We start from the raw sequence: 17,919 nt of genomic DNA, 5'->3' as shown, positions 1-17,919 counted from the left end.
GTTTTGTGCTCTGTTGTGTCATGTAATTTTCTTTATGACCTTCCTACATGTCACTCTCTTTAATATTCTAAATAAGTTTATTTCTGCTACCGTACTGTAATTTTTTTACATATGTAGAACCTAGCATAATTTTCTATATTCCTAAATATTCTTAAACGATTTTTATACTTAAAAGTTGACTGTGGTACCTAAGTATTTACGATCTTATAGAATTATATTAAAGTTATGATTTTATATGTAGATACCGGTATCTGGTCAAATTTATTGCAAGGTCTTTGTCGTGTAACACTGAATATGAAATTTACAGAAAGCGGAAATAAATATCTATAATAAAGTTACTTAAGCCTAACACTTAATTTTATATCCAGTGTTAGGGGTATACTTGCAAATATTTTGATATTTAAGAAAAATGCATGTGAATAAACGCCATATTTACTTTTTACTTAGTTCTAATAGTTTTTAAATAAGTGTGGGACGTATTTTACGGTCTGATGTTTTACAAATGATTGTACTATGGAACTCCTGTCAGTTTAGACTATACGCACGTCTTTCGATCACATGTCCCGGGTACTCCAGTATTAACACATCTTCTCACTTAGTTAAGGGTCATTGACTTTACAGGGAGATCACTCGCCAACATTTGATGTAATGGAAGGATTCACTGACACTAAATTAGCCGATAATCATTTGATGTACGGAACAGTATGAGAATCTGCAAAGGTAAAGATTTAGCTCCATGTCCATTGAATTACACTCTTTAAAACGAGTTCAAAAATGTACCATAATGCTACCATTGACATGGTTAAATTATGTGGTGCTATTTGAAAAAATGATGACGTCACTTGTATCCCTTACAAGAATTCAGTTACATGAACCATATCTTCATATTTATGTTAGCCCCTTATTGTAAAATAACTTGAAAAAAAAGTTTCAATTCCAGTCATAACATAAACATTTGAGGTGCATAAGATAAATGGGACATTCTGTATATTTATAGTGTGTATATAGATATAGACACACTAATATATATACATAGGAAAGACGGTGTGTAGGCCTATATATGTATGTATGTATGTATGTATGTATGTATGTATACACCGTCTTGTCCACACCTGTGGAGTAACGGTCAGCGCGTCTGGCCGCGAAACCAGGTGGCCCGGGTTCGAATCCCGGTCGGGACAAGTTACCTGGTTGAGGTTTTTCCGGGGTTTTCCCTCAACCCAACACGAGCAAACTTTCGGTGCTGGACCCCGGACTCATTTCACCGGCATTATCACCTTCATTTCATTCAGACGCTAAATAACCTAGATGTTGCTACAGCGTTGTAAAATAACCAAATAAAAAAAACCGTCTTTCCAAATTCAATCTTACTCTTCCTTATTTAGCCTTTTACATTTTAAACGTTTCAAGTCATTGTAGAATCCTACTACTTTTAACTCTTAAATTGGCAAAACTTCATTTCTCACACTAGTTTATTAAACTGTGTCGGACTGTACGGAAAACAACTATCGCAATGTCCATATTTTATATGTTGTACGATATTATAGTATTGTGAAATTTTGGTTAAATTTAATTTTCCTACCATTTTTTTTCTCTATTATTCTATTAAAATTAATAGCATATAGCCTATTAACCTGTTGTATCCTATAGGATACATTGTGAATTTAAGGATTAATAATCACACTAAATCTTTACGTAAGTTTGAAGTTCACTTCAACTTTAACATCTATTCCTTTATCTCAACAACACCCATAGAGCCTAATAAATTATTTTGCTCTAAAAAGTCTAACTTCTCTCACTTAATATCCTATTTCCGATCATCCCTATATCAATATCTAAGATTTACTTCTTTACCATAAACTTCTACTGATAACCATATTAATTAACTAGACACTAATTTAAATATTCCATTGTTCTCTTCAAATAAGCGGCAATAAGAAAATAAAAACACACATATTTAAATCATATACCAATGTAGCCGATTATACGCTCTGATTTTCCAGAATGAACAAGGATGTAACGGCAATCTGTCTCACGTGACAAGAGGCGATATGTCCCTGCATAAAATAATATTGTTTCCAAGTTCGCAGCCTTCTTTGCAACTTTGATATTTTGTAAGAAGTAAGAATAGGATGTTGTGTACTTATCGTTTCCCGACGAAGCGCAGAATCGTCCGTAAAAAAGAAGCGACTGTCCCGTAGGAAGGGATGGGGACGAACTCTCCCGTTACATAAGCCTATATTAAAAAGAATGTCTGAAGACTTGTAAGCATCGTGAGACCCCGACACATGCCCATGTTTGCGATGGACGAGCTCTGGAAACTTGCGACGCCGCCTGATACGGATGTTAGATTAGACCTCGCCTCATCAAAAGAGTCCAAGAAGGATCACAGCTACTTTGCCATGTAATCTCGGTGAACTAGAGGAAAAATCGCTTCAAAGAGTTTTTCTTCCAAGTGTGTAATCTCATGTTTAGTATTTACAGTGGACTCAATGGGAGGAATATTCCCATAATATATTTGCACAAGAATAGTTTTCTGTATGAAATGGTTTTAAGAAGAATTTTCTCCAAAATGTACGATTTATTCAGTAATCGAGTGTGTAATGTGAGGTGGATTTTATATAAAGCCTGTAGTCTGTTTACGCATTATTTGTGCTGCAAGAAACTGTGCTCTCATGCCTTTAAAAAATGAGTCACGAAAATTTCTTTATGTTGCTCCAAATCGTATCAATATTTCATAGGTTTTCCTTTCTGAAAATGAAATAATTTATTTTGTACCAAAATAACTTATGCCTCCTGGATTACATACAAAAGCCTCTAAAATTATATATTTGATTTCATTAAACAATTTAAGGACTTGTATAGGTTACATGAACGAATCCGTTATTGAGATTGACCTTCTGTAAGTCTTCATAACTTTTGTAGAAATTCACCCAAATGTAATACCAGTGATCCTTAATCATTCAAGACTTAGACATTCTACCTTTAAGGTCATGTGGTCGTGGGCAGTAAAATCTTAATTAAAAATCGCAGCGAGAATAGAAGCAACTATGTCTATAGTTTAATTCATCTTGGGGAATCATTTTATATACATACTAACTAAACCTACTGTTTTATTTGAAACATTATCCTACTTCGAAGGATATAGAGGCTTAAGAAATGAAAAATTAGTGAAGTTCATTGTTTTTCTAAGCAATAACTAATTCTATAACCACAGTCTAGTATATACAGTCACGAAGCTCAATACGTAGTAAATATACATCCATAGATAGTTGCTAACCACTAGGATCGCTAATATTGCTCATTACAGACAATGCGAAATAGTACCGGCACAGTCACTTGTTCCTAGCACCCTCATAACTCAAGCTTCGTGACTGTATATACTAGACTGTGCTATAACCTTGCAATTTAAAATACTTAATATACATAATTTATGAAATAATACGTACTATACTGTTATAAGTTCTAGTGAAACTATTATCGCTACGGGTAATTATTACAAAATGAATTTAGTGTATTGAAAAACCATTATCTTGTTAAGGGGAGACACTGAAAATTAGCTGTAAAAATAAGGAATGCTCTACGTTTTGTATTGACTACATTATTCTAATAATTCTAACATTCTAATAATTGCCTATAATTTTGAAGTAGCAACTTATTTTAACCATATTTCGCTCGTAGGCACTCCAGTTTTATAGTTCTTTACAGATTGGTTTCAGTATAAACTTAAAAATAAAATAAAAATAACTGAGAAGAAAGACTATTAAATTTACTACTTAGGCTATGGGTTGAAATTGTAAAAGATTTCTATTAATATCAAAGATTAAAGTGCCCTGCACATAAATTAAAATTATATAAAGTGACTAATAGAACATTAAAAATATACACTATTGAACAGCTTAAATTATTACAAAAATATTTAATTGAAAAGGAAAATATAGTGCATTTCTGTATTTTGTGGTATGTACTTTGTCTTCATTACGATAAACAAAAGCTATGTTTTTCACTCATGTGGGTAACGTCTGTATAAATTCTGTAATTATTGTTAATATTCTGTGTTTCAGAATGATATATTTTGGAATTTAGTACCCTGTTATAACACCCTGTAGAAAAACAGCAAGTCCTTATCCCCATTATTATGATTTTCTTTATTTGTTTATGATTTATCGTCACTCATCTGTTTGGTCCTGCTGGCCCTCACATTGTCCCTATTAGCATAATGTCTATGAGCTTATCAAAGTTGTCTAGATTAAGTCTGTCGCATTCTCGAATAACAGTGTCTTTGAGCTTTGCCATTGGTATCTTCTTGTGCCTTACAGCTCTCTTCCTCTGGCTTCGAGCATGCTCATTAACATGAGTTAGAGAGCCACTACATTCTAACAATTCCAACCTTCTTGATAATGTAGTCTTACACAAAACGATCTGGATGGTGTAGAATATTATAATCCAATAGCACGAAGTCAACCCTTTAATGTTGATGAAAAGGTTCGACAATACAGTAGATTCTAGGTTGATCTTGAGATACTTCGCTACACTTGTCACCCACTGATAGGCACAAGAATACAGTAGTTCTGAGACCGTGGGCAATACCAGTCCAAAACATGATTGAAATATTTTCTTGCTAAACATGAGAAGTTGGGTGATATTTTAGGACTACCTTTGTAGGGTTCTCCAAATACGACGGCGATGATCACGTTGTATCCAGTAGATGCGCACTTCGTCGGTGAGAAGAATACGCCAGTCCTAAAAAATTGGCCCTTGACGAGATCTTGCCCACCGGAACATTACACTATGTTGATCTGGTGCTCGCCAAGAGCGTCTTGAAAGTAGATTGGGCCTATAATCGTGAAAATAATAGTAAAAGAAGCAGTTCCACCATAGTTGAAGCATGGCCTTGTCATGTCGCGCAGGTTACGTGGGCATCAGCACGTGGAAGTCTTACGGAGTAAACGCAATTTCGTCCACAGCGCATCCAAGGTCATGCTTCAACCACAGTGGGACAGCTTCTATCGCCGTTGTGAAAACGTAAATTCCAATTGCTTCCAGTAGCTGTTGGTGCAGCTTCGTCGCGTTCTTATGGTCTTTCTAAAAATAGATAAAGATCTTCAACTCCTCTAGTCGAACTTGGACAACTACTTCATAACCTATTCTCAATATTTTCAGTCTCTTCAAATCTGTTACAGGCCGCAGAATGTCTGTGTGACTTCTTCTAATCTGCTAAGCAATATCCCCAATTTAACAATCTTGTTAACGAGAACAATGCCTCATTTCTTTCAAAAAGTGAAATATATACTTATAACATCCCACACAATACCATTTAAACTTAAAAGCCACTAGAAGTTAGAAAAATGTAGCTTATGTATGTATACTGAATCATTGCTATTACAAAGACTAAGCAAATATCAAATAATTGAATTACAAGAACAATTTGTTGTACGAGTCGTACACTCATATTCGTTTTAAAACTTTAGTTTATAATTGTAATAGTACCGCTAATTATAAAAATATCTAGCAGTGCAAAATTTCTTTCTTGATGTGTTTATGTAACATATGTCTACTTTCAAAACGCTGAGACAATTTCTTGTACGAGTCTAGATCCAAATTCTAACCAGTAGCTTGCTCTGAGCCTTCCACAATTTCGAACTATCTTTTAGAATATTTAAAGAAACGTATTAAGTTATTCACTTTTTCCACATTAGAATATTAGTGACTATTGCGGTTTATCAGAAATCTGCCCATTTGAAGCAGAAATTTTGGCCAGGAAGTGTTTGAAGATAATTTTGCTGGAAAATCCTGCATTCAGTGACGTGTTGTTTAAGTAACTGCAAACCTAAGACACTTTTCGAGAAAAAGAATAGCAAGGATTGTACCACTATCGCCACGATCTTTATTTCCGATCTGAGACTTTAGATGCATTCCGATTCCATTGAAAGTTATGAACTAAAGTTATCTAAATTTCCCAAAGCTACAAAACTCTTTGGTCAATTCGTTATCTGATGAAGGCCTCAGAACAAAGAGAAGACTAGGAATACTAACGCGAGAGGAAAATGTCTCTACTTCCTTGCCCGGAATCGAACTTGGGTCCATTTGATTTTTAAGCGGAAGGCAAGTACTTTTTATAACTCCTTGAAGAACGATCACAATTGACCCGCTTTGAACCCATGTACTTCATATCAAACCCTCAACAACCACTAGTCCACTGAGAGCGACATTTTCTATAGTAAGTGCAAACTTTCGTCGACTTGAGGAATGAACCGAAGTTCCTGAACTTGAGGGTTACTTGAAGACAACCTCTCTGAAGGGGAAGAATGCTAATAGCTTTTAATCTCACCGAATTTGCGAAGTCGCCCTACAGATCTTTGCAAGTCTCAAGGTTTGCACACTTCATCCTGTAATTGATGAAAACAAATTTCCGACTCTTTAAAAAAGTTTCTCTCGTTTATATTCTGGTGGTATTATGGTTTAGCGTGTTACAAAACAAAAGAATCATTTCAAATCTCGTACTTTTGCAAGTTTCCTCTATGTAGGATTTATGTTTCTTCTGAAAGGAAGAAGAAGAAGAAAGTAATTTCCTTAATGCATTTGAGCTGAGGCTGATATTAGTAGACCAACATCCCTTCCCTTCAGTCTTTGACTCGTGCTCTGTGGTTACCTTTACACTGTTATTTCAGTACCTCCTGCTCTGATGAAAGCTAAATTTATCGCAGATGGAAGCAAATATAACACCCATGCGAGTAATTTACTGACGTATCTAACTTCGAACTTCTCTCATGCTACATTAAATCCATAACAAAGACGGATTGAATAACATAATATATGAAATGAAAATATTTATCTTTTGTTAACATAATTATAAGTTTTATTTACATCAGAAAGTTCATGAAAGACGCAATAATGATTTAGCCAGATGGTCTTAGTCCCATTTCTGATATTTAAAAATAAAATCAATGTAAATCTTACTTTACCTTACACAAAGTGAAAATTTCACAAGTTTTTTTTATGATAATTGCGCGTTTCTTTCAACCGTGATAAGAAGGAAGAATTAAATCTAATGCTAGAAAATTATTTATTTACGTGAATAATGTGATTTTATCGTAAATAATGTGATGTTAATATTACAGTTAAGTTACATATTTAATTTCAAAGAATAGTTTATTTAAAGTTTAATTCTGGTTGTTAACGAAAATGTACAGGTGAACAGAAAGTAATGTCATTTTATTTCAAGGGGGTTATTCTTTGAGCTATTTCAAATTTTGCTCGTTTTTACTTCCTTATGTAGAAAAAAAATTTAATCTGATACATTTCATAGCGTGTTTTGGGAAAGCAACTGATTTAATTCCCAATTTGCTCAGTCAATTTAAGAAACTAGTGTATTATAATAGTAAATAATTGAAAAAAAATAGTTTTTTCCTTCAGATGTGCAGAAATTTGAAGGACAAAACTAAAATTATTTCCGTAAATTATTATTATTATCGTAAGATACTACTCTCTTAAATTGACTAAGAATATTAGGAATTAAATAAATAGCTTTCCAAAAACACACTATGAAATGTTCCATATATAACAACTTTATATCGAAAAGGAAGCAAAAACGAGCAAAATTGTATTTAACGTTTTCGTTTCAAATATCTCAAAGAATAACACCCTGAGATTAATGACATTACTTACTCTGTATAAACCTATCTGTTAGATATTGTCAGTTTTTCTGTCTTTTTCTTGAGATAGTTGGTTTAAACAATTAAACATTTATTGATAATATTAAAATGTACTGCTCAGTTTATGCCAGAATTATGGAAATAAAACCCAATAACTTGTCTAAAAAAATCTGTCGTTATTTGTAAAAAAAAAACTTCAGTTACTATTTTAAAACATAGGTATCTATAATATAATGCATATGACACAATTACGTCTGTGGCATGTTTCGCAACAATTCAATTCTTTTATCATAATACCAGTGATATTTCCATATATAGCTTATTTTTTGACTAACATTCATAGATTTCCATTCATTAAATCTATTACTGTTCACAAAAATAAGAAGATTAACTTTCGAGTTCTGAGTTACACATAAAAGACATTCTTTATAACAGTCATTTCCAACTGGCCAACCTATGACGTCGGAGCATGTTTTCCCTCTCGGAGCTGATCTGGTAGAGCACGTGATGGAGGGTAATGTTGAGTCTTCTCTATTTAAACATCTCCACCCCCTCCACTGTCACTCCCCTTACTTTGCTCTTTCAGATATGCGTCACCTCTCGAAAAGCACGGGAGCAGAAACGTGTGACGTCACAGAGCTAGCAGTTGTAAATGCCTGCTTTATATCAATAAAAAGTAAGATATGTGACTTCATTTTTGTAAAGTACCGATATACGGTTTAAATAATTAATTACCATTCATTATGCACAAACATAACATAAGTCCGACTTTGTTGTTTTATTCTTGTAAAAAACGAGATTTTAAGAATAACTTAGTCTATGTGTGAGACAGGAATCTATCTAATAGTGGTGGTATTTGGGGAGCTACAATGAGTAGCGAAAGTCATTTATAGCGGCTTGATTGGATCTCGTGATAACTACACGCTTACCGGTACTTGTTGGATGATCGTTAATCTCTTCTAAGATATTTGAATGCAAGGTCAGAAGTTTATTTATAGCCTATGCCTTCCATGAATTTTCATGTCATAGTTTTCTTTTTATTTTTAGTTGTTTATAATGCCAGATTCTAAATACTGGTATGATATTTCTCTTCTTTCAAATATCTAGCACTACCGTGAAATAACGATGACAATGAACAAATGGGAGATGGCAGGAGAACATTTAAATGATACGCGATAGTACGTCCTTGCAAAGAGATTTGTGGTTGACAGTAAGTGTATACATGAGCTCCAAGCTTATTGCCCATTTCTCTCACTCCTATTTTCGCCGTTTCAAGGAACATAAGTGAATATGGAAGGGGAGAGCTTAAAATGGACGTAACCTAATAGCTATTACAGCAGCAGGGCAGAACCGTCAAAAATGTTGAAGACCTTGGCAGAGCGAGTTATGACAGGAAAAGGATCCTCGTTAGGAACAGATCCGAGCTCTTGCTCTGAGCGAGTGACGCTCTAGTAAGCTCGACTTGAAGTTCCCAAGGGGACATGCGATAATCATGGTTCCGAAAAATAAAAATGCTGTGTTGTTAAGCGTTTCTTATTCGGTACGACAAAAAATTTAATTATTCATCATTAATTTGTAAAGATTTCCAAACCATAAAATTTTGGATTAAGTAACGTTGTTCACAGTACAGTAAGCCAAAGAATGCACACTTAAGTCTTTAACATTTAAGGGAGTGATGGGTGAAATTTATATTTTTTATATTTTTCAAGCTACGTCCTCGATTATTCGTACACATAATCACAGTGTTGATAGATAATGATGTGGTGAAGTTTTATTTCTGTGAGTGAAATAGTTCCTGAGTTATTGACAAAAATATTTTGAAAAATTTGCATATTTCAAAGTAAAATGTGTCGCTCAATTTTTCAGTAAAATATTTTAAATAATTTTTGCAAAACCAGTGGTATATTTTGAAAAACAACACGCATTACTTTTATTGTATATTTACTACAAAGGTGGGGAAATGTTTATAATTACTGCATACCTAAAAATTTAATTTTCCATTGCCACTATAAATATTTCATTTATTATTTCAAAATGTAGTCATTTAATCATAAAACTCATGCGCTATTTTGTTAATCACAATATATAGAACATGCAGTGAACATTTCGGGCCGTATTCATAGACATTCTTAGCGCGGGCTATCGGTGGATGATCAGCGAACTAACGTTTTTCGTATTCATAAACCAGTGTCAGCGATATGATATATGATATGATATGATATGATATGATATGATATGAATCCTGTTTACCACGCTCGTAGCGCGGGCTAGCGAAATGTCTACGAATAGCACCCATAATGTTCCTATCATTAAAAATTGTAAGAGCCTTTACACTTGAACCTTACGAAATGTACTGAAAAAGAAGTGTGAGAAAACAGCTTGTAAAATTTGTTTGGAATTGAAGTTGAAGGGTGCAGCCATTTATATATTGTTTTCGAGCACGTAAGAGCATTGAAACTTCCTCCACATGTAAATAAGAGACTGCTGATTTATTTTTACAAGAAAACGAAAATGCGTTTTTTTACTAAAAATTACCAAAATTTCACCCGTCACTCTCCTTAAGCATTTTATTTAACGAATCTGTTTTTAGTCATTTATTTATTTATTTATTTATTTATTTATTTATTTATTTATTTATTTATTTATTTATTTATTTATTTATTTATTTATTTATTTATTTATTTATTTATTTATTTATTTATTTATTTATTTATTTATTTATTTATTTATTTATTTATTTATTTATTTATTTATTTATTTATTTATTTATTTATTTATTTATTTATTTATTTATTTATTTTTCTAGCCACTACCGCAAGAGCCAGACTCGTGTACGGTGTAGTCTTAGTCAATAATATAACATAAAATTTACAAGGACAGTTTACCAAATACAGTAAGTAACTTAATTCAAACCAATAAATAACACACAAGAGCAAAAAAAAGAAAGAGGAAAAGGGAGAAAAAGCACATTTATTATAAATTAACAATCAGACAGAAACCAGTGATATTCAATAAAAACATGAATATAGTCGACAGAAATAAAAGTTTAAAAAAATACACACATTGGTTAATATTATATGTTATGAATAATTTTATAAATTTCTTTTTAAAAACTTCAGTTTTAAAATATTTCAAATTTGGAAAATGGTAATTAATTTTATTATAAAGTCTTGGACCGAAACTAGCACCATGTTTAAGAGCTGCACTTGTATGACATTTAGACTCAATTAATGGGAAAATAGACTTTTGTCTTCGAGTATGATATTCATGTCGATTAGATTTATGTATTATTTGATTTCTGTGGTAGTAAGTTAGTAAATTATATTTATAAATTTCTTCAGTAGTTAATACTTTAAAATCTGTGTAAACTACAGGATTATCTACCCTCAGTAGAATTTGTTATTCTGATATGATTCATCATTCGATTATCTTACAGTTGGTAAACACCTCAGAAAAGCTCAATCAGACGATCAACTCAAGCGTAATACGGATCCACACCTTGATTCACTATCCCACTGGCTAGCTCGAAGCTAAGACGGTGGCGTTTCTCTAACATTAAATTCGAAACATACTGTATAATCTCTGTAAAGCCATGGATTTGTTATTGAATACATATAGGTTAAATAAAACAGGATTTTGTGCTTTCATTCAATGGGTCTCTTCCGAGAGTGCCAGGTGTAGTAATTTATCTCTACCATTTGATCTGTTTCTAGGAAGACGGGCATTCAGTAAGAGATACAAATAATGTTGCATTAATTCTCACAAAATTGGTTCTTACACTGAAAATATTTACAAGTTTCTGTATTTCAAAACATTTTATCAGACATAAAATCTTTCAGAGTAAATATGTTTCTATTCAAATTTCTCTAAGAGGTAGTAGATGCGTAGATACATATACCCTGTTTTAAGAAGTATCTGCTTTATCTCCACTTCTATCTTAATAAAAGTATAATTTAAGTTTGGAGCACCATGTTTCCCTCTGAGAAATCTCTCTGAATGAGTTCATCTTCCAACCAGACTGAGCTTCAGCTACGGTTAAGCCTTGAGCTTAAGACATTCGCTGATCCGGGCGAACCTGAGTAAATATAAACACTTTCATTAGTTAATTAGGATACGTATGTCGCTACCTGCGAGAAGAGAGTTTCAGCTGTATGTGTACAGCTCTGTGAAGAATAAACCCAGCCTTAAATAAACATTGCCTCGAAATTTAGTATGTTACTTGTATTAGCAATGGCAGTGAAGTGTTTATAAACACTGCGCAAATACCACGAAAAGGTTTTAATTCCACGTTAAACATTTGGAAACTCTTAAACACATGGAGTAATGTGTGTGACAACATCCAATAGGAATGTAACCTACTCGAAAGGGGGGGGGGGAATCAAATTGCTTTTAAATGACATTAAGAACAAAGAAAGTAAAACAAGCAAAACGTATGCGATTTAATAACCTATAATTCAATTTATTATTGTATGTATGTATGTATGTATGTATGTATGTATGTATGTATGTATGTATGTATGTATGTATGTATGTATGTATGTATGTATGTATGTATGTATGTATATTTTTTTATTGGACAGCATGTTCCATTACAAGGTTAGTAATACTACATGCCTTGTTGATCATTCAATACAATTCTAAATTACTATTAGATAATCACTATTAGATAAATGTCACATATGGCTTCAATGTTCTTTGAGTGTGGTTCATAATTATCTAGTTCCTTCCCATTTATGTTTATACTTGATACACTGCTATATCGCTAGTATTACTAAGAGATGAGTATTATATAGTTACACAATTTTCACTATGGCTACTGATTGCACTTGTTATATTGTTATTACACTACTATATACACTATTTACAACTCTGTTTCTTTCTTTGCTCTCTTCTTCTTCTTCTTCTTCTTCTTCTTCTTCCTTTTGGGGTTATAGCTTTTCTAAATTTACAGATTGAACAAATTCTATGTATTGTTTCTTATATTTAAGTATTAGTTCACTCAATGTGTTAGTCCAGTGACCACCTAGTTTTAGGATGTTGTTTCTGAACACACTTCTTTCTTTATCAAGAATAGCACACTGGAAGATTAGATGCTCAGCTGTCTGATCGCCCTTCCCACAAGGGCATTCGGGGCTGTCCAATATGTGGAAACGGTGGAAGTAGGCCCTTAGTTTTCCGTGGCCGGTTAGGAATGTCGTAAGATTATTATTCAAGGGTATACTGACCCGGAGTCGGTCCTTTACACTGGGAAAATATGATTATGTATGTATGTATGTATGTATGTATGTATTTATTTACACTGCAAGTGGGCAAGCACCCGGTGGCAGTGGTATACACAATATAAACAATACACAATAAAATGATAAAAAATATACAATAAAATTTACAATACATAATACAATTATACAATACACAATATAATAAAAATACACAATACAATTTAACACAATAATTACAATTAATAATAAAACATAAAATACCAAATTTTACAATACAACCTACATATGTATAGGCCCTACGTAAGTTTCAATAGTCTTTCACTTTAATCTCATCTCATTCACTGTAGTGCACTATGACGCATTTCACTGATACTTTAGGACACACTTCACTGACACTATAGAACACATTTCATTGACGCTATAAATTATCACTGATCGGAACTATTCACTGCACTGTAAAACCATAACTTCACTGACTCACCTGGCTTCACTGATACAACAGTTCAAATAAGTCAAATAATTACACCCTTATGCATACTTATAAACAGAACTACATTTAAGCTAAACATTTCTAGTCTAAGGCCCTCTTACACGCTATTTTTAAATAATTTACAATTCAAACCAAGGAAGTAACTCGTCAGGCTAAATAAATACATGTCACCTTAAAAAAATTAAATGTTAAATGTCACCTTAATTTTAATTTGCACTTTATATGCAACTTTTAAAGTTATTCTTGAATCTCCTTAACGAAGGACAGCCCTCAAAGACCGCTGCAGGTAGGTCATTCCAATCATTATGAATCGTAATGAATGGATCGGTGCAACATAATGGTGAGCTACAGGTGATAATTTTTCAGGAAACAGTTTTAAGATATTAAACAGTGGGCAATGTGCTCGCATTTTGTTCACTGTCGAAACTCAGCTCTGATAGTAATAAAATGTGGTCTATTCTAGTAATATGCCATATATCTGAAAACATATGAAATTATCGTTCCAAATTTAAATGTAATGTAATGCGAAAACAAGTCACGTGACTCGAAAACTCAGTTTCATCAGTGAACCTCACAGCGATTTATAAAAGGAAAGTTTTCCGAAGAACATATTGCGATAATACCTAAACAAATTATAATAAATAAAAACACCAGGTACCATGACCACTACATCGGATTGCAGTGGAGTGTGATCATCCCGTGATCATATCATCTGATGTGTACGTAGGCCTACTTCATGGAGCAGGCGTGAGCGAGAGCTCGAAACTGTGTTGTACCACAGTCTAGTATATACAGTCACGAAGCTCAATACGTAATAAATATGCATCCAAAGATAGTTGCTAACCACTAGGATCGCTACTATCTCCTCATTATAGGCATTGCGAAATAATACCTGCACAGTCTATTGTTCCTAGTATCCTCATAAACTCAAGCTTCGTGACTGTATATACTAGACTGTGGTTGTATTATCATTGAAGAGAGTGATATTTTTTTAGCTGTTCTTTCTAATGGTACCGGTATGAATTTTGTAATATACACAGTTATAAAATTATAGTGGTTTATAATCACGGAATGTTTCTGTGGGTATACTGTATAATGAAAGTAATAATTAGTAATAATAACTTTTGATACATAAAGGTGTAACCTTCCTCTTAGCGATATTGTCTGCCGTATTATTACTTACTTACTTACTGGCTTTTAAGGAACCCGGAGATTCACTGCCGCCCTCACACAAGCCCGCCATTGGTCCCTATCCTGAGCAAGATTAATCCATTCTCTATCATCATATACCACCTCCCTCAAATCAATTTTAATATTATCTTCCCATCTACGTCTCGGCCTCCCTAAAGGTCTTTTTCCCTCCGGCCTCCCAACTAACACTCTATATGCATTTCTGGATTCGCCCATACGTGCTATATGTTCTGCCCATCTCAAACGTCTGGATTTAATGTTCCTAATTATGTCAGGTGAAGAATACAATGCGTGCAGTTCTGTGTTGTGTAACTTTCTCCATTCTCCTGTAACTTCTTCCCTCTTAACCCCAAATATTTTCCTAAGCACCTTATTCTCAAATACCCTTAACCTATATTCCTCTCTCAAAGTGGGAATCCAAGTTTCACAACCATACAGAACAACCGGTAATATAACTGTTTTATAAATTCTAACTTTCAGATTTTTTTGACAGCAGATTGGATGATAAAAGCTTCTCAGTGGAATAATAACAGGCATTTCTCATATTTATTCTGTGTTTAATTTCCTCCCGAGTATCATTTATATTTGTTACTGTTGCTCCAAGATATTTGAACTTCTCCACCTCTTCAAAAGATAAATTTCCAATTTTTATATTACCATTTTGACGTATTATTATTGTAAGTTTTACTTTTAATATAATTTCCTAGTTAAAGTTTCTAGTCAGTCGACCACCTGTTATTTGAGTGCCCACAACAAGAACGCAAGAGATACCGGATAGAAACTCACCTTAGCATGTGCGATACAACTTTCTCACCACCAATAACAAAAGTTCTTCTGAAGCAATGTTGCAAAAAGGAATTTCACAGATTTATTACAGGTGTATTTAAGACCTTGTAGAAAATAACAGTATTTAGTAACAGTGTCCTATTAATTCTTTTGGAGCCAAATTTGTAACTTTTAAAAGTATAGTTATCATGTTGAAGTGTGTGTGTTGTAGAGGATGCTTGATTTGTTGTGTATGTGAGTCATAGTTATGGGATGCTTGATTGTGTTTGTGTGACTATTGTGTATTAATTTATGATGTATGTTAGGGAAAGTTGCTTAATTGTGTTATAGAGTACGGCTATAAGAAATGTTATGTTTATGTGTTGTAACTGTTTTCTGTATATCTCAATTGATGTCTGATGTTTGATTTGCAATCGCAATGTTTAAATTACGGATTGTTTAAGTTTTATTTCCATTGTGTAAGCTAATTTATTTTTCTTTTCAATTTGTTTTATGCTTAGGCCAATTTTTTGTGTAAAACTACAGCCCTAGCATACATATGTAAAATAGGGCTACCCCCCATTGGAGATACAATAATAATAATACTTAAAGTAATAAAAACTGAAAACTTTGTGCTGGTTATTAAAGTTATACCCTACATCTGAAGTTAGCATTATGGGTTTCTATCTTTTGTAAGCTGTACAAAATTGAAATTACTGTATGAAACAGGTATAATGCATCTGGTAATACGAAACTGATTACTGTCTTCGGTATAAACATACTATGAAGCAAGGTAACAAAATATTTTGTAGTAGACTACATTAATTAGTATTTTCTAGAAAAAAAAAAGAGTGCGTGAAACTGAAACAATCACCATATCCATTGACAAAGAGAATGGAATGAATACTCGTTACGTCCGAGAAAGAGCGTTTAAATAGACGGTGAGGAAACAGGACTGAAAGGAAGAAACAGAGTTGGGATGGGTTCCAGATGACTGGCAGCGTAACAATCGCGCACGTCAAAGGTAATGCGATCCAGGAGGCTGCGTCCCATTGTTGTCGGATCAGAGCAAAGCCTTACCCTTGTCACTGGTAACAATGGGAGCGGAATTTCATTGAATACGAGGGACTGATGTCGCCCGGGGACATTTATAACGACAATTTTACCACCATGAGGTTTTCAACAACAATAATTCATTGGCTGCATTGTACATATGTTCCATGGCGGCTTATTTGCGGGCCGGGGGAAGTTCCAGCCTTCCACTCAAGCAACGAGAACTAATTACAAGAATCCACCGCATTCTGATGCGCAGATATCTGCGCAAAAACAGTGTATCTTTTGTCAGACAGATATACTGTTGTCTCTTTTATGCTGGAATCGAGGGATAAGTCGTATTCATATGAACGTAACCATTTAATGGGAAAACTGTTAAATTTGATCCAGCAGTTGATAAGGACTCTTTACTGTTAATATTAAAGCTATTGTATAATATTCAAATTGAATACATCGGTGTGCAAAAAGGTATTACAGCTAGCATTGGACCTTCGTTGTAAAGAAAAGCGAAAGCGATTGAAAAGACCATGTTGATTTGCTCCATGTTTTGTGATAAAATGTTTAATGGATTCTATATTGTGAATTTAAAAAAAAATATATATCAAATAATTTTGATAAAATTAAGTATCGGTCGGTAATAATGCAAGAAAATTTATGTGGATATGATGGACACATAGGCGGATAATTATCCTTCGTACACCACCATAATAAATTGAGTTGTGGTGTTTAAGAGAGGAAGAATGGAAATCGAAGTGAACACTGAAGACTAGTTTTTGTGACGTTTCAGAAAACATCGATGCCGTGCATGACATGATTTCGAAGAATCGACTAATTGCGACCAAAATTGTATTAGACAATTGGAAAATTTTGTTACGAGCGTGTCTTTCATATCGTACACTATGATTAGCGTATGAGACCTGCTGAATGGAACTTTAAATGCTGATCATAAACAACTCAGAGTGACAAATTATTTCTAAATTGCTTAGCTCCCGCGTGAAAAGTATTGTTCTAAGATATTGGATTGTACTGCAATTATGGATTGTTGACGAAACTTACGATTACACGCTGAAAAAAAAAAGTGGTAAAAAAGTACTTTTCCATATTCCTAGATCAAAGACAGTCAGTCATAAGAATTCACCCCTAATCAGAATTTTGTCCCTTTGTAATAAGTTAAATAATTACAATGATATTGATTTATTTTCAGGAACAGATAATATATTTTATCCATGACCATAACGAAAAACATACCTTTACTAAATACTTTTGCGTCTGTAAAGTAGGCTTTTATTCAACATTACTTTATTCCACTAGTGAGATAAAGACTTTACCTCACAGTCTGAACTTTATCTCACAGTTCATTAGTATTTTCCTAGTACCCGGTCACACACGTATACTTTTCTATTCAACTATGACTCAAGAAGTTAATATATTAGTTACACTAAATATAAACATTTACATAGAGATAAAAAAAAATACAGGAGAAAAAGTTCGTCCAAAGGGCTGGACTCTGGAAGAGTACCCAAAACGCTCATTGCATTTCCGTGTT

General features: G+C 33.4%; 1 protein-coding gene across 4 annotated transcripts in view; it reads left to right on the top strand.

Annotated features, from left to right (window-relative positions):
• The window catches only part of LOC138693158 (lachesin-like), a 1,789,721-nt gene that overhangs the window by 1,106,127 nt on the left and 665,675 nt on the right, over positions 1-17,919 (top strand). The window lies entirely within an intron of this gene.

Source organism: Periplaneta americana, chromosome 17 (assembly GCF_040183065.1).
Source record: "Periplaneta americana isolate PAMFEO1 chromosome 17, P.americana_PAMFEO1_priV1, whole genome shotgun sequence".
Taxonomy (NCBI): Eukaryota; Metazoa; Arthropoda; class Insecta; order Blattodea; family Blattidae; genus Periplaneta; species Periplaneta americana.
This window is presented reverse-complemented; position numbering and strand designations above follow the sequence as displayed.